Raw genomic sequence first — 18,781 nt, forward strand, 5'->3', positions numbered from 1 at the left:
TTCTATAATAGCACCCCGCTCCCCAAGGCCCAGGGAACATCACGGAAGAAGGGTAAAAATATTGCAAGGGCCAGAGATCAGGGAAGAATGTCACAAAATAGGTTTCTGAACATGAAAGGTTCATTGTACTTGTGAACTCATGATGATTGTGGTTAACTACATAAGATGTGGACAAGAAAAATCCAGTCAGCATTACAATATGATGCAGGAGCACAGAAATCACCTTCCTAAGAGGAGCTATTAGCAGTCGATGGCTGCTGGTGGAAGGAAAGTCAGTTTTCCCCAGAAGTATGGCTCCTCATAGACTGACCATGCCCCTCCAATGGCTCCACTCTCATGTGTATGTGGGCAGCAGTAACTGGATTAAGTGGGTCACAATAAATTTAAAAGTACCTGAAATTTGGAGGAGGATGTAAATGGATGCAGATCTGGGAGGAGTCATAGGGGAGAACAGGTTTAAATATGATATCACTCACACATACACCATACACACACACACACACACACACACACACACACACACACACATATGAAATTTTCAAAGAATAAATATATATTTTAAAAATTCAAGTGAACAAAATCATGTAAAAGTGCCTTTATTAAGCTTTACTTTCTAATTTCCATTTGGCATTTCATTTGACAAGCAGGCATGACATTCTAGAAAATATTTCAAAACACTCAGAGGGTATAACCACAGAGTAACTTACTCTGCAGTCGTTATGCACATTGAGTAATGCATTAAGTCACTAAAAGACAGAGACTAAATCATGACTGGTCCTCCTTACCAAGTAAATTTTCTAAGCAAGTAGCTACAGTGGAAAGCACGTGATCATGACAGTCACAGAGAGCTTGCACCTAAATCTACCCTTTCAATCTAGGATACAAATTGGGGTCACATATTAGGAGGCTAATGTTTCTTTCAGATTAAGCTATAGGTTTTCTATGTGTGAAATTAATATTAATGAATCACTTATATTCAATAAATCAATAGAAGGCCAGGCAGTGGTGGTACAAGCCTTTAATCCCAGCACTGAGGAAGCAGAGCCATGCAGATCTCTCTAAGTTTGAGGCCAGCCTGGTCTACAGAGCAAGATGAAGGACAGGAACCCAAACTACACAGAGAAACCCTGTCTAAAAAACCAAAAAGAAAAAAAGAAAGAAAACAATAGACAAAAGAGTTACAGGAAATCACCCCTATACTGGTGACTACAGGGGATGTGTAGCCATTACTGAAGGGGTTCTCTTCACTCTGCTGTTTTCTTTATGAGTTCTTCTGAGATATTTTTATTGCGACTGTCTTGAGCTCAGTGTATTCATAAATACCATGCTCACCCCTAGAGAAGGAAGAAAAATTGCATATAAACATAATTGCATACCGCAGTGTAAGTTAAATACAATCCCTGGTAATTTGGTAAAAGTTTTTCTTGCTTATTTGAGTAGGGACAATGTAAAATATTTACTGAATAAATAGTAGTTCATATAGTTGCTAGCTAACCATAAGTTTCATGACCAAATATAAACTCACCAATGGAGAGCAATATTCTAAAATGTCTTTTATTTTAAATAATTCTGCACTGTTTATTTTCACAGACATTATTTTTTGTTTACATTACTCTACTTGACCATATGACTCATGACCAGAATCATAATTCAACCTGGTCAGATTTTTATCAGATCAATAAGTAAGAGAGGTGTTAGTTCACGTTGTACTCTATGGTCACTGAAGATCAGCAGATCATCCACCATCTGCACTAGAGCCTGAATTCATCATCTGCATTGTCGCAGAAAAGGTGAGCAGCTAGAGAATGACCAAGATCCACTTTAATTCTGGGTGCTCTGTTCTTCTGAAGCTGAGTTTTAACAGGATCTTTTGACTCTGGGCAAAACAAACACCTAATCTTTGTAGGTGGGATATTTGTTCCTTTGTTTGCTTATTTTGGCTTTGTTTTATTTTATTTTTGAATTGCTTGTATTCCTTTAAGGAGGAAAGAAACTAAAGATTGGCCTGATTCAGGCTTTTCAGATTTTAGTAGATGTTGGCATTCTCTAATATTCAACATTCTACAATACAATAAAAGTTTTCAAGTCAACTCCAAGTAACTAGAAGCTGAATTGAGCCCATCTGTAGATACCGTGGTGACTTATTAGGGTTCTACCTGAGGCCAATTTTGGAAACCATGATTTCCTTCGACCTGGTGGATGATTTAATTTAGAAGGTCTGCACTCAGTTCTGTTCTGCATTGTTTGCATAAGAAGATTACATTACAGGACTATTCCCAGGATCATAAAACCTATAACACACAGGTTTGCAAAGGAGCTGGATTTTGGTACTTCTCTACCAGCACTGCTCCTGATTCAGTTATAAATCTCGACAATGTCTTCTTCTCCTGAGCAATCAATAATCCCATAGTATTGATTGTTTTGTGAATAATTTAAACTTCTGAAACTAGTTCTTGAAAACCTCAAAAGCATGTTTTTCAAATATATAAAGTGCTTGACCCAGCTCTCTAAAGTCCATTAATGTACTGTTTAAGTAGTTCCTATCAAAGAGGCAGACAAATTAGCCCATAATTTTGACCAAGTTGCTTCCCCTTTGTATTTCAGGTTACTACAGAACTGGACACTCTCTGGAGAGCTCGATGTGTATTGTGATATCAAGGCTGACCTAAATCATCTTCCTGAGAAAACTGCACATATATTATTTTAACAAAGACCACAAGAGCATCTATCCCTTTATATTTCTCCTTAGCTAAGAAAAATCTATATATTATTGTCTCTCATTTCTAAATATTCTGTATACAAATCTCCTGGGCCCTTCATCAAATGTTGATTCTGATTCAGTGGATCTTGATGAGCTCTAGTAAATCTGCACATAGCACTCTTGCTTCCCATGACATTCTACTCAGTGTATAAAGCAGTATGAGACTAAGCTATGTCTGCTTAGTGCCAAGAAATGAGCCTTAATGAAGGTTCAGGGAAAAGTTTGCTAAACTGACTTGACAAACACAGCCAAGAAAATAAAAATTCACCTGAGTTCACTATTTGGGGTTCTTTGGGAACCCTGATTCCAAATTTGTTAATTCTGCTTTTCTGCCTTTGAAAATAACTCATAACTCTTGGAAAGAGTCATTAGAGGTAATCATCTCAATAATTCTTTGTGGACATTTTCCAGCAAATGCCTTACTTTACAGATGCATCATAGTTATTAGGTAGACTTCACCAGAAGCATATCAGTTTGAGTGAGATAAGGCAACTATAATTTAAAAGGTATATAAAATATCTAGAATGTTTCAGTATTTATTTACATGCAACTCAATGTCACCAGTTTACCCTTTTACCTGCTTTCTGAAAATGTTTCCCAAATAGCTTCTATTCACATATACCATAGGCAATCCTATAAATAGGCAACAATTTATTTACCAGAGTGGAGTACTTAGCATGGCCCTGTTTTGGTTGTAGGAGCTTAATAAAGTACATCCAATCTACAATTGCTTCTCTGCAGTAAGGAAGTACTTCCAACATTTAAAAACTATTTGGTACTAAAAGTAGGTGGAGTTTACCCCCAAAGTAGTGAAAATAGAACAGTTTCCTAGGAGTAGCAATCCTTATCACAAAACATGTATTTATTGTAATATAAAGCTTAACTTACAACTCTCGCCCATTTCCAGACATCTTGAATCCACCAAAGGGGCACTGGATGGCCATAGCCAAATAGCAGTTCACCCTAAAACAAAGAAGAGGTGGCTACTATATGTCATATTTAACTCACCCCATAATTTCTAAGCAGGAAATTTAAAAATTCAGAAATCTTTTTAATAACTCCTTTGCTTCAATCTAATGTGATCACTGAACTAAAAAGCAGCACTGTAATTTAGAATAAACAAGCATTCATGTATTACCTAGAAATAAATTATACAACTATGAATATATATATATACATATATATATATATATATATATATATATATATATATATATATATTTAGCTTGAATCATAACAAAGGGAAAAACCAATGTGCCATAAAGGTGCCATCAAAAGAAGCAGCTGAGGCTGGGTTGGAATGGCATTCTTTAATGCCTTATATGCATGAAGCTTTTGGTGGTCTTGAAGTTTGCACACTTAGCAGTCTAAAATTAATTCTCTTTAGCAATTATTGTATGTGTCAGTACTTGTTTCACTTCTTGGTCAATAGTGGTAGCAGGAATTGGGCCCAATTATCAATCTGGTAATCAGCTTTCAGAAATATATCGAAGATATTTCTACAGAAAAATACAGTAAAAAAAAATGTGACCAGAACTAAAGAGAAACTCAGTAGTGGATGAAGGCAATGGGAGAGTGCTGACTGGAGTGCAGTTCTGCAGGGCATGCACAATTATTGTAATGCTCATGCAGAGAGAATGATGTTCTGTATTTTAAAGAGCAGCTGTTGACGTCTGACAGATGATTTATAAAAATACATGGACACAGTAAGTCTTTAGTAAATGTAGAATATGAACATATATGAGTTAGAAAAATTGAATTTACTAATACTTTTATCATAGAAAAAAGTCTGTGTTGATAATTATTTATACTAATTAGAAGAGACTTTGATTACTTTTAAGAGACTTGAGGGGAAATGCCACTATAAAAAAACTAACATCAGGCATTTGAGCGCTTGTGTTTAATGCTATTAAGATTTTACAGCAGTTTAAAAAAGTTTCGTTGAATAACAGACCTATGCCCAGAGTAAATCACAGAGACATACTATGATTGAGATTTTTGATTCTCAATCTCATCCCTCATTTGGTTGCTTATATAATTTTTTCATTCATCTAATGTGTGTGTGTGTGTGTGTGTGTGTGTGTGTGTGTGTGTGTGTGTACATGTGTGTGCATGCACAGGGAAGATAGATGGAAGCCAGAGACAAGATAAACGTTATTTTCTTTTTATCTTTTTTTTCAATTGCTCTCCATCTTACTCTTTGGGACTACATCTCCCACAGAGCCTAAGGCTCACCAATTTAACTATATTTCCTAGCCAGTAAAATCTAGGGATGCTTCTGCCTCTGGCCACAGAGGTAACTCAAAGCACAGGCCACCATATCTGGCTTTCACACAGAAGCTAGAAAGATATTCAGTCTCTTATGTTTGCACACCAATCACTTTCCTTGCTGAGCCATTTCTGCAGTCCCATCTTACATGTATTTAAGCTCTCAATAATACAGTCTATGTGTTCTTTATGTGAAATGCAGGGGACTAGTAGTCGTTCAGTTTGGGGGTTTTCAGTCTATGGACTATTTACATAGGTTTTACTGGTAGAAAATCCATATTTGAAAATACAAAATTGGAAATGCTCCAAAACACAAACAGTTTTAACATTACATTGGCATATTTCAAAGCGTTTTGGACTTGTCATTTTAGTGTCAAGCTGGCTAAACGCATACACTGTAAGCTCTCAATAAGCTTCTAAATCTCAGCAAACTCCTGGTTTTTATACAAGACAAGGATTGGAATATCAAGTAGTAGGTGTTGGGTAAATAAAATGATGAGTGCAATAAATACATTGCAACTTCAAACCAATGGTAACTAGCTGATGACTCTCACTTTCATGGGAGGAAATGGTATATCAAATGATCCAGAGGGTCACGAACTGCCTGGTTGTGTCCCTTAGGATGCTTTTCAGTGCCTAATTTTTTTTAGCTGGACTAGGTGAGAGAAGGAAAATAGCTTGTGCCATTGCCAGGACTGAGGGGAGAGAGGATTGATGAGAAAAAAAGGCTGCTGAGGAAAGAGTCCAGGGAATGGAGCTGGCTGGGCAGAGCCTCAGTTAGAGAGGCACAGCCTGAGAATTTGTATTAAAGCTAAATTACAAAAATCAAAGAACAGACTAAGTGAAAAGCTAGAGAAAGTGCTGGAGAGGTGCCTCAGAGTTCACAGTCCTTGTTGGTTTTACAGAGAACTTGAGTTGCTTCCCAGCACCCACATCCTGTGGCTTACAACTGCCTAGAATCTAATTTCAGCAGAGCTGATACCTTCTTCTGGTTTCTTCGTGTATCAGGCACTCACATGGTGGACTGACATACACACAAACCCATATGCATAAATTAAATTTTAAAAAATAATTAATTATCACCATGTTTAGGATGTAGACCTGTGATCCCAGCCACTCAGGAACATGTTGCAGGAGGATGAGAAGTCCAACGTTAGTGTGGGCCACAGAGTGAGTTCATGGCCAATATCAGAAACCGAGTTCCTGTCTCATATTTAAAAGTTTAAAGCAGACTAGGATAGAGCTCATGACTAGACCATGTGCTCAGCTAATGTAACACCTTAGGTTTGATTTCAAATATGGCAAATGATAATAACAGCAATAGTGTCTAGTGGATATAAGATACCAATACACATTTTCTAATTTATGGTTGATTATAACAGAATTTTTCTTTCATTTCACTGAGTGCCCTGAAATTATCTAACAACACAAATATTGTATAAATCAAACAGCCATAAAATAGTCAAGTTACTACACAAGTAACTTGAAAAGGTGGAAGAGGATTTTTTTTATTTTTTATAATTTTACAGAAACTATTTTGCTAACAGATCAGATAATTCTAGTCTGGAGGAAGTCAACTCAGCCTGCCCATGTGGCTGATACAGGAAAAGCAACCTTTACTTCAGATGCACTTACCATACTACCCCAGCCTGCAGAGCAGAAGACATAGTTATGGCCTTGTCCAGGTCTTTTGTGAAGACTCCTGCTGCTAGGCCATAGGCAGTATTGTTTGCTCTCTTGATCACATCATCTATAGATTTAAACTTCATGATTTGTTGCACTGGTCCAAATATCTACACAAGAATGACACAAAAATAGGTTAACAGTACATAAACTACATATGCTTTAAATACACTACATATGCTTCCATAGAAGCCTCTCTATATGAACTAAGGTCTTATCTCTCGCTTCAGACCTATGTGTAAGAATCGAAAGGTGGCCATGGCCAATGAACATAGAAACGTTGTGATCACGTGTGACATTCTCTGTGATGCAGACACCAATCATTGTGGCAGAATTTATTCTTACTTGTTGAAACAGAACAACCCGAAATGTAAGAACCAAATGTCAAATCATTAAGTGCATGATTTCCATGCAAACATCTTACACCCTAATCCTAGCTTTCTTCATTGTTCAAGTTACTGCACAAGACAGAAAGACCAAGAAAGCAGTCCTTTGCTCTGAGTAACAAATGAACAATGATTGAGAACAGTGTTTATGCTTTAAACATCAGTGTATCATTGATTTAAATATCATGCATTTGGTTATATTTGGATACTTTTATAATTATAAAAATTAGCTAAAACAGCACAATTTTTTTTATCCAGATTCTACTAGTCACCCAATCATATACAGAGTTACCAAAAAAAAAAAAAAAAAAAAAAAAAAAGGAATACTTATTACTGGAAGCCTAAGTCCAGAACCATCCTATAGTAACCAAAATCTGAGGTCTCTGGCAGTGGCTAGAGTCACAGGACAAGGAGCAAGAACATGTCTAATTTAGTGAGTCAGCCCTTCATTTCTACTGGAATCTAGTCAGTAAAACCTACACAGAACCCAGTCTGTATCTCACATGCCCCCCGGGTAATAGGAAACACCTGGATTTTCTCATAGATACTAAACAACTACATTTTGGTAAGGTGTTCATTAAAATTAAATAAAAGGATTTTCTGAATGCTAGGACAATTTCCTGGGAAATGTGAACATGGGTTGGCAAAAACCCTCAAGATTTAAATGGTTTTCTGGTTCCAAGTCAATTTGAGTGTCTTGGGGCAGTTAGTTTCCACTCATTGAAGTCTGGGGGCAGACCCTGGGGTTCTAAATTCTGTCATGACCCTGTAACTGGGAGGCATAACAGTGTGAACAGTGCAAGCAGAAGCAGGTGGCAGGGGAAGGCAGTGGGTTCGCTCAGAGTTGCAGGTATTTATCTGACACAGAATAGGCTCCCAGGTTCCAGTTCTGAAGTAGCAGATTAAAAAATCCCACTGAGGGCATTATAGGACACAATAAATGCTTCCTTGAATGGAGATTACTTTCTGCTTTATTGTCCTTTGTATACATGTTGATCAAAATCTACAAGAACAATAGCTCTGGTCAAAGAAGAACTGACCAATAAGCATAGAAATTCAATAGCAGTTGAGGAATGAATACAGACCTCCTACCTATGTTGGATGATCCACATACATTTGATTTTTATTTCTGTTCCTTATATTCATTTCCTCTTCTCATGAAGCTGAATATTACCTTTTTCTCTTTATTTGATTATATTATGGAGGTAAAGAAAACAACCTCTCAGATCCTTTGTCAGGGTTATGAGTATAGATATATTGAATGTTTAAATTATGACCCAGTGACTTTGAGTCATTATATCTTCTTATTGTAGTATAGCGCATGACACTTTCACTGTCCAAGCAAGTGCTCATATCTCTGCATATTAAAAGTCCTCTGACTGGGAAAGTATATTAGCTACCACTTTCATCACAAACTTGTTCCTCTTAATTATACATTGAATATCTGGGTACCAATTGATGCTACTTAGATTGCACTCCCCAGAACTCATCCTCGCTTCCCTTACAGACAGTCCACTCTGTCTCTGTGAGGCTGACTTTTTTATGTTCTTTTCATAACTGAGATCATTCAATGCATGTTGTTCAGTGCCTGGCATATGTAACACAATATGTGCACATTTATTCCTAATCTACAAATGACAGGGTCCTTTCCCATTCCTTTGAGGCTGTGAATGAAGCACCTATTAAAGCCGCTGTGGACTTCTTCCGTGTTTGATGCAAACTATTTGTAGGCCGATTGGATTCCTCACTGATTAATTAGTCTTGATCACAAATTACTTAAGATTTTATCATCAAACATTTCAGGGGAATACTGTTCAAGGAGCTAGAGGATACAAAAGTTAAACACAGAAGAAGATGGCAAGCCCAGAAACAGAACCACATGGAAGCATTACCTCCTCTTTGGCAATGCGCATCTCATCAGTAACATTGGAGAAGACTGTGGGCTGAATGAAGAAGCCTTTGTTCCCCCAGCGTCCACCACCACACTCCAGTTTGGCTCCTTCTTTCTTCCCACTCTCAATGAGACCAAGTATTTTATCATGTTGCTCCTTGTCAATCTAATCGAAAGAAATCACAAGAAAAAGGGTGACAATAAAAATAACATATTGTAAATGAGGGCTTCAAAATGCCAGGATATTCATGATAAATCTGATGTTTCAAAATAGGTGACAGATACTTATCTTATTCTTCAATATGATTTCTTTCTCATGATTTTTGAGGCAAGAAATCTTAAAATTATTTAAATTGAGTGTGGTTAGGTAAGCACAGAAATTGGTGACATGGGAATATATGAAGTTTTCATACAACTGCTGTTTATTCATTTTGGAAGAAAAAATGTTAATGATTAAACACATATTTCTGGAGTTGTAGTCTTGAGTGAAATAAAAGGAGTGAAATGGTAAATATGACTTTGACTCAATTCCAGTGGGTATGTTACTCTCCAGCCTAACTACTGGCCATTCAGCTTTTTATTGGACTAATCAGGTGCCTTAGGCAAGGTAAAAGAGCAACACAACCTTACATCATTAAATAAACACTGCATAAACAAATCTAACACAACTTTGCCTAGTTAATACAATATTCCCCAACATTTCCCCCTTTTTGACTAAACAAAAAGGAAGTGTTCTGACATTAACATAGTAAGACTATATACGATAAAAACAGTTATCAAGTAAGAATTACATTTACAATATTCGGTCCCTTTGCATTTTGTAAATTCAGAGAAACCACTCTATTATCTATCGTATCTTGATCAATCCAAAGCTTTGTAACAAATTTACCTTTTATCATTGTGATACCTCAGTAAAACCCCCCACTCTATCCCCTACAGACAAAGAGAAGCTTAAACTAGGATTCCTAAGTGTAGATAAGAACTTAGACCTCTTTTCTCCAGGTGGCTGTATCTGCTACAGGGACTTTGGAAAACACAGTCAGGATATTCGACCAAAAGACTAAAAAGGGAGGCGGGTTAAAATAAATTATATGGTCTGTGCCTTTAAGAACTAGCCTCACAAAGAAAGGGGAGTGCTCCTTCCAACCTCCCTGCTGTGAGTGAGAGATTTGGAAGAGCCTCCCTGGAGGCTTGTAAACTTAGAAAACACCTTACTTTTGCATTCTGTACCTAAAGTCTCCAGTGGCAGCTTTGGGGACTAGATCTAGGCACAATAAGACCCACACTCTATTGTCTCAAAAAAGGGGCCTTAGACAAAGATATCTCAATATAGAGAGACCCAGGCCAGTTTCAAGTCCCCAGAAATGATGGTGCCAGCCCCAGGAACTCAAAAGAACAGAGTCAGGCTGTCTGATGGTAACCAACTAAGCCCCCTCTCTGGACATAACATGACCAGACCCTGGAGAGGAGTTGTAAAACTCCTGACAGGGCAAACAGATAAGCTAGAATAAGATAAAGTCCAGGCCCAGGAAAAACTGGACCAATCAAGGATGGACCCGTACTAACCTCCTCCCCTCTAAGAAATTGTTTTTGTCCTAAAGTTTTTCGGTTTTTATATTTGTGATAAGTAGAAAATTCCAAGACCTCTTTGCAAGCTTATTAAATCCAGGGAAACCAGTGACTAGGTTATTATTGTGATTTGCCAGACTCCTCTCTCCGGGTATAGTTGATAGCAATGTACTCTAAGTTTTTGTTAATTTAATTTTAAGCTATACTTATTAAATAATTCAAGAATGAATTTTGGTTCCAACTAAATAGTAGGAAAACAGTGTATCATAGTTAATATGAAAGAATAACAGCCCCAAGGTCAATGTCCAGTCCCTAGAGCACAGTTCTCAGGAACAGCTCTACTGGCTCTTGGGGACAGGAAGCTCATTGTTGTGATGTTTTCCTGTTCTCTGTTGGATGTGCAGCAGTGCCCCTTCCTCTGCTCACCAGATGTGAATGTTCCTCCTCTTCACCTTGTTGTGACAATTTAATCTGTGTCAAATAAGGTTAGTGTCCTTTATTGTGGGGGTTGGGCACAACTGCCTCAGGTTGAGGATCACTGTTTTAAAGAAGGATCCAGAGTGAGGATTGAATGAAGAAAGTCCAAGAGCTTGACCAATGGACCATGAACAGAAGTTGTGCAAGAGCAAAAGATTACCATTGGGTGAGAGAGACAAAGGCATTCATATTTACAGTACATCTAACTATATAGAAGAAACACAGATCCCCCCCCCCCCCCCCGTGAATGCCTGACTTTAGATAACTGAAACAAGAAGCTTCTCTGAAGCCCAGAAACCAGGTCCTTCAAGAACACTTATGGTATTATTACATTAGAGAAACTGAGGACCCTGCAGAGGGTTGGGGAGTGCTTTACCACTTATAGAATGGCAGTTGAGATGAAGGATTGATCATGGGGGAGAATTTACAGATAGGTTACAAACTTCAAGACTAAAAATTTATATGCAGGAATTAAGAGTTTTATCAATTAAAGAATGCAAGAAATGATAGCATTTTTCTTTTTTCTTTTGAATGTCTATGTGAGTGTAGTGTGCAGGTGTGTACATTTGCATGCATGTGGGTTGAGGTAAGAGCAAATGCATGTACCTATGTATGCACTTGCATGAGGAAATGTGTACAGTTGCTTGTATGTACATGCATGCACATGTGTGTGGATGCCAAAGGTTGATATTGTGTGTCTTCCTTAATGGTTTTCAATTTTTCTTATTTTTTTTTCATTTTCAATTTTTCTACTGAGGGGGGCTTTCTCACTAAGCTCATAGCTCCAGTCTAACTGGCCAGCTCACCCTTCTTAACAGTGGGATTACTGATGGGCTCCTACATACATCTGCTTTTATGTGGGAGCTGGAATCTGAAGTCTGGTTTGTAGGGTTGTGTGACAAATGTTTTATATGTTAATCCATCTCTCTGGCCCTTCTTTCCAAGCATCATTCCAACCATGGCTCCTGGTTTCTATATAGAAAGAAAAAAATAGCCAACACAAAACAGAATGATGTCTTTGTTGTTTGAAGTTAGATTCATTAAATTGCCTGATCAAGATAATATCAGCTACCAACAAGCATTTTTAAGAAGTTAATCTTGCTTAACCAAAATTAGGCCTAAAAAGATTAGTTTTACATCCAAAATGCTTGCTTCCTAATGTTTACTCACCTGAGGACCTTGACTTATTCCTGCGTTCAGAGGATTTCCAAGAACATATTTCTGAGCCCGCTCAACACTCCTTTTCACAAACTCATCATAAATGGACTCCTCAACGAAAAGCCTGGATGCTGCTATACAAATCTGACCCTGGTGGAAGAACGCTCCTTGGTGTGCAAACTCAACAGCACTGTCCACTGCAAAGGAAACATTCACAGGAGAGTAGGAACATTTTTTACAGAATACACCAACACACACATATTTCTCAGATGCAATATGTTGATAGGAAAAATGATCAGTAATCTGATGAGACACAGACTCAATATATTCCACTGCTTAGAAGCCACGTAACAAATTAGATATGTTGATCCTTTATTTACCATGGAAACAATACTGACAAGAGAACCCTGAAAAAATGGTGTCTCTTATGACTTCTAAGGAATGTAGAAATGATTAGAAGATCAAATATCATTGCAAATAACTATAACTACTTCCATTTTATAATTCTTCAGGCAATTGTATTTCTTTTAGGTGTCAGGTTTGAACTAGCTGACAAGAGAAATCTGAGTTGCCCATTGACTTTAATAATTTCAAAACATTATTGAATACTTTGGTCAATAGAAATGGGTTAGGTTTCTGAAAATGAGACCCAAACAACTAAAAATCACTACATCAGAGCAATTCACCCTCCCACCCTACTCCAGGAAAAACATTCCAAATTCTAACTAAAGCCTAAGTCATGCAAGCATACAAAGTCTTTGCTTAAAGCTTGTCAGAGGGCTCATCAGTTAAGAGCACTGCTCTTCCAGAGGACCTGAGTTCAGTTCCCAGCAACAACAGGGCAGGTTGGTATCGTCTATGTAACTCCATTTCCGAGGGATCTGGAACCCTCACACAGACATGCATGTTGGCAAAACAACAATGCACACAAAGTAAAAAATAACTTTTTGCTTAGCTGGATGGTCCAATATACCTAAATTTTTTGTATTAGAATATTGTTGATGCTAAACAAAAAGTCGTGTGTGTGTGTGTGTGTGTGTGTGTGTGTGTGTGTGTGTGTGTTAATTTTATAAATGAGGAATGCTCAGTTTATGGTTGTAGAACTTGGGTGTGAATCTGTGAGATAAGAGTAGGTATTGAAAGTGTAGTGAGGAGGGTTTACAGAGTGACAAACTAGGAATTTTACTAATCAAGTAGTCACTTCTAAAATTTCTAGTAAAGATCCCAATAGTGGCAACAGTGAATCCCATAGACTCTTTGCTTATAGCCTCTTTGTTAGTATGAAACCACTGAAGGATGAGTTAAAGAAATTTCTTATCACAAATTTCAGCTAAATCTCTACTGTTTAGGAACTAACTAAGGATTTCATTCAGCAATAAAATCAGAATGATCCGAATCATTACAGATAGGGTCACATAAAACAATAAACTTAAATGCCCTTAGTATGGAGAGAGAGACAGAGACAGAGACAGAGAGAGAAAGGAAGGAAGGAAGGAGAGGAGAAGAGAGGAGAGGAGAGAGAGAGAGAGAGAGAGAGAGAGAGAGAGAGAGAGAGAGAGAGAGAGATTTGACAGGTCCAAGTTTCTTCTGGCCCTCTCCAGATGAATGGTCCAGAGTGAAGGCAGAAGAAAACTAGGAACTTGCTGGCAGCAGGCTCCTTTTGGTTCCAAATGTCTCAAGTATCACATGTCCTCAACACCATTGAAGGTATGGAATTATCAAAACCATGTCACAGACCCTAGACACAGTCCATTTGTACTACCTCAGATTAACACTGGGAAGTAGCAAGCTACTCCAACCCAGGACAAAATTGTATCTTTGTTTAATTTATGGTCTGTATGCTATAGAAACAATTGAAAAGCTTTCGAGAATCACCATTGACTCTACTTCCTTACACCTTGAAACAAAGTCTTACAGCTATGGACTGCAGGTAACTGTGACATTATTAGGCATCAGGAGGAAGAAGGTGAGATGCTAACAAGGGACTCTTACTCACAGTCAGCATCCGCAAACACAATGCAAGGACTCTTTCCCCCAAGCTCCAGGGTGACCCTCTTCAGATTGCTTTTCCCTGCAGCTTCTTTGATTAATTTACCAACCTGGAATCAAACATCACATAAGAAAATGAGTTTGTTCTTGTGTAGATAGGTTCATTTAATACTTTCCATTTATAGGACATTTGTACCACCATTTAATTTTATTTAGAAGAAACATGAAATGGTGTTGTTCAAGATCTGGCACCTTCAGGTGTAAAAGCCTCCACCATCAGTCTGAAAATGTGAGGCAAGTCAGAAAATATTCATGGGCATATATCAGAGATGACTTTAAAATGTGGACAGATAAGAGTTATTTTTCATTTTCATCAGAATTTCCTCTCTTTATTTGATCAGAAATCCACCCCAAGCACCTCAGGTATTGACTTTCCAACCCTCTGGTAACATTCAGACAGCTCTGTCCAGACAAACTAGTATTCTCTCCATCATCTAAATCTCAACTTTCTTCCTCTCTTTCTATATATTCCCAGGCCAGACTACCTACAGGTTGGTCCTTTATTTGGGATCAGCTCTTAGCAAACATCCTCCTTGAACCTAGTTCTGATGAGATGGGCATGATTCTGATTCTTTTTCCCTGTTCTCCCAAAGCTCATAAAGATGTTCCTGAGTCAGCCTCAAATGGTATCATTTATATCTTTGTAAATCTTGTAACTACACAGTCACTGCCTATTTCCCTGCTGATTTATGACAGTGGTCTCACTCTTAATTGCCTCCTTTTCTTTCTTTCTTTCTCTCTCTCTCCCTCTACCTAACTTCCACTCTTCCCCTTTTTAAACACATGTCACTTTGCACAGAAAAAAAAGAAACTGACTCTGAGCTCTTTGTTGCTACCACACTTAGCTGGAATCCTACCATTATCATTTCTTCTCTAATTCTAGTTGCTTCTTTGAAGAAAAATACATTGCTTTTCTATTATTTTATTTTTTCCGTGGATCATTTCCTGTCTAGAATATTATCTATGATCATTGTTGGTTTTGACTTTTGAATCCTGTTTAAATTATTATTGATTCTCTCTTTCTTTGTTTATCTATCTATCTATCTATCTATCATCTCTTTTATCGTCTAGTTTTCTTTTCCTACTCCACATGCTGGAATGTAATGAAAGGTTTCTACTTCATCAGAATAATAAGGTAATTGTTTAGGTCTATGTGAAGTCTGAACTGCTATTGTGCATTTAGACAATATAAAATTAAGTTGCCTAGACTTTCAATCTTTTAAATATTTTATGAAAAATTTTAACTCCAAAATTACATCAATAGAAATAAATAAATAGTAAGTAGGTATGTTTAGGGAAACTCTGGCTAAAAATTAACTTATACCCACTTATTCTTATTCGTTTACTATAGTCTTCCTGAATTAGTAACAGATATTTTCTTCTATCCAAAATTTATCCACTTGTGCTTGATAAACATATTTGTAGTCTAAAATAAGTAACAAACCACCAAAACAACTTCTTTAAATAAAGTTTTGGCTGACAAGACAGCTTCACAGAGCATGTTTCTGCTTGTTAGAGATGAGATTTTCAGAAAATGGGACTACCTCTGTTGATCCCGTGAAGGATACTTTGTCAATGTCCATGTGTGAGGAGATGGCTGCCCCTGCAGTTGGCCCATAACCAGGCACAACATTCACCACGCCAGGAGGAAATCCTGCCTACAAGTTAAGAAGCAAGCAGTTAATAGATCAATAATTCAATTCATAAAAGACCCGAGTGGGAGACAGGTGCTGTTTCATTGTGCTTGCCTTGGAAGTTCTTCCATCAGGAAAACTCACCTAAGTGTATTTATCCTTTGTTCCTTGCTGTTTTTAATTCCTTATCCACATGAAACTATCTCTAAAGGTGGTAACCCCTTAGAACACAATGTTCTAAGTACAAATTTGTCAACACGGGTGTATTGGTTGCTTCTCATTTGTTATGATAAAACATTGACAAAAACAAACCTGGGAAGGAAGGAGTTTATTTGGTTTATAGGTTATGTCTATTATTGAGGGAAGACAAGGTAGGAACATGGAGCTAGCTACTAAAACACAGACCATGGAGAAATACTACATACTGCCTTAATTTCTCTATCTATCTCATCTATCTTTCTTATAAAACCAGACCCACCTGCCTAGGGGTAGCACCGCCCACAGTGGGCTGAATCTTACAACCTCAATCAGTGATCAAGAAAACACCCCACAAGCTTGGGCACAGGCCAATCTGATGAAGGAAATTTCTCAGGTGAGGTACCCTCTTTCTAGGTATGGCAAGTTGATAACAAAATTGTGACAATTGATCATCACTCCATTGATTAGCTCTGTCAAATTTTATAAAAGGAACTCAAATTGATAGGATGAGAGTGTATGTTAAAATACCTATAACAAAAGGTAGAATTTATTGTCATCACCAGCAAAACTAGAAACATTGGCACAGCAGGCATGTTGGCATATCGAAGCCTCCAACTTTTAGAGATAATAAAACTAAAATAACTGAAAAAATGTTCACAGATGCCATCAGGCCAGTTGTAAGGTGGATGATGAAGATAGAGCTCAATAAGCAGTGAGTTATAAGGTGACTCACTAGAAGCCTCTGTCATTATTTAGGTGGAGACAAGATTGTGCTGGCTGACAGAAGTCCCAGCCTGTAGTCCTGCTGCTTTCATCTGCATGACTGGGCAGGAGCCATGTGTGAACAATGACGCTCACAGCAGTGCGAATGAGGCCTGTAAGGTAAACAGGGGACTCTAATTTGCCTGCATGTTTAGACTCTGGAGACTCACCTCTTTTATTAAAGACGCCATGTGAAGAGCAGTGAGAGGAGTTTGCTCTGCTGGCTTGACAATCACGGTGTTCCCACAGCAAAGGGCGGGGCCTATCTTCCAAGTGAACATCAGCAATGGACCATTCCACTAGAGAGCAACACAATGGACTCTTTGTATCACTCAAAACCACATTTGTTAATGATGCTTGCCACCCTGATAAAATTTTGTTAACATTTTAGAAGTTGTGTGTAATTATCTAGTTTATTTTACTAAAGTTCACAAAAGAAACTAGAAAATGATAAAAAGCTCAGGTCAAACTATATAGGAGAAGAGAAAAGGAAAGAGCTACCAAATTCAATCAAGTCCTGTAATTTTGAATTCTTATTTTACAAGGAAATGCTACTGCTAAGTAGTTAAGCACATTGTAATTTATTTGCATTTTAAAAATGTAAAGTCTTCTTCCTCTTTCTCCCTGGAAGGCACTTATTGTATTTTATCCAATATTATAATTTGGAAAAATTTACATCCAAGAGATTGTGTGTTCATGTGTATTAGAAAATGATCTTAGGGACTTAACCATATTGAATATTTTCTCCACACCAGTGATCTAGGCTCAGCTGAGGACAAACTACATTGTTAGTGGCAAAGAAGTGTCACATTTACAATGTGAGTGCTTGAGTTCTGATCCTAGCAAAACAGCTATAAGAAGTCAAATGTATAACCATTTCTTTAGTTAAGCATTCACCACTAATGAGTGGTGAAAACAGTCCTCTCTACTTTAGATGAATGTCCTCAGGATTAATTACGAAATTGATGTATGCCATAGCACATACCTGTCTCCTTGTGTTAAATCCAGGGTTTGATGCCAAAACAACACAATAAAGCAGAAGTTAATGTTTATACTTATCCAACAGTCCTAGTTGCTAGAGGGATGTAGGTATGTTTGAGTATTTTTTAAGCCTTTGAAGTACTGAAGAGTTCCATTACATACATTGATATGTTCAGTCTTTCTAAACAAGAGTCACTCTTATTCTGAAAACTGCAGGACACTTCACTGTGTTTTCATTTAGCCTTTTAAATTATATAAGCTGAATGTAGACAGTGTACTGTTTTAACCTTCGAGGACATCTGATTACAGTCAGAACATGATTTTTAGGCAGAAGAATTTTGAGTACCCAAACTTGCTCTTTAAAGGTACAATACAGGCCACACACTCTTCCATTTGTCATGGAGATTATTATTTCCATTTAAATCAAAAGATATTTTCCAGGATTTGAACAATCTTGCTGCTGCTATTGTCAATGGTGGGAATTCTCAAGAAGGAGACAGAAGTATTGGGATCAGGGTATCCTGCTGTGTCGCACTGAAAGATCCCAACACAGATGAGCCATGACAAACTTTTGTCATATACTTATAAATCACAGCTCTTAAAAAAACCAGCACAATTTCCAAAACAGCCTATGCAGTAAACACTTAGGGCTTATTAGGCAACATTAAAACACTCTCAAAGGGTACAGCAGTGTGTTGAGGGGTTTCTGGACCAGATAGCTCATATCCAAGAAGCTCAATTATAGGAATATGTATTTCAGGCTGTCATGCTTACTGAATTTAGTTCACACATAACTACCACATAAGCTTCACTCGTATGATAATGGGTTTCACATAAAATGGAATTACAGCTTTTTCCCCACTTTGGGAGTCATGAAGGAGAACTTACAGGGATAATTTGGCCACACACCCAATAGGTTCACGTCTTGTATAAGTGAAAATATCTCCATCTGAAAAACAGAGCA

The 18,781-nt window shown here is 37.6% G+C and overlaps 1 pseudogene; it reads right to left on the bottom strand.

The window, feature by feature from the left end:
* Window positions 1-580: 580 nt before the first annotated feature.
* Window positions 581-18,781, bottom strand: part of LOC114709816 — a 32,970-nt pseudogene continuing 14,769 nt past the window's right edge.

Source organism: Peromyscus leucopus, chromosome 1, assembly GCF_004664715.2.
Source record: "Peromyscus leucopus breed LL Stock chromosome 1, UCI_PerLeu_2.1, whole genome shotgun sequence".
Taxonomy (NCBI): Eukaryota; Metazoa; Chordata; class Mammalia; order Rodentia; family Cricetidae; genus Peromyscus; species Peromyscus leucopus.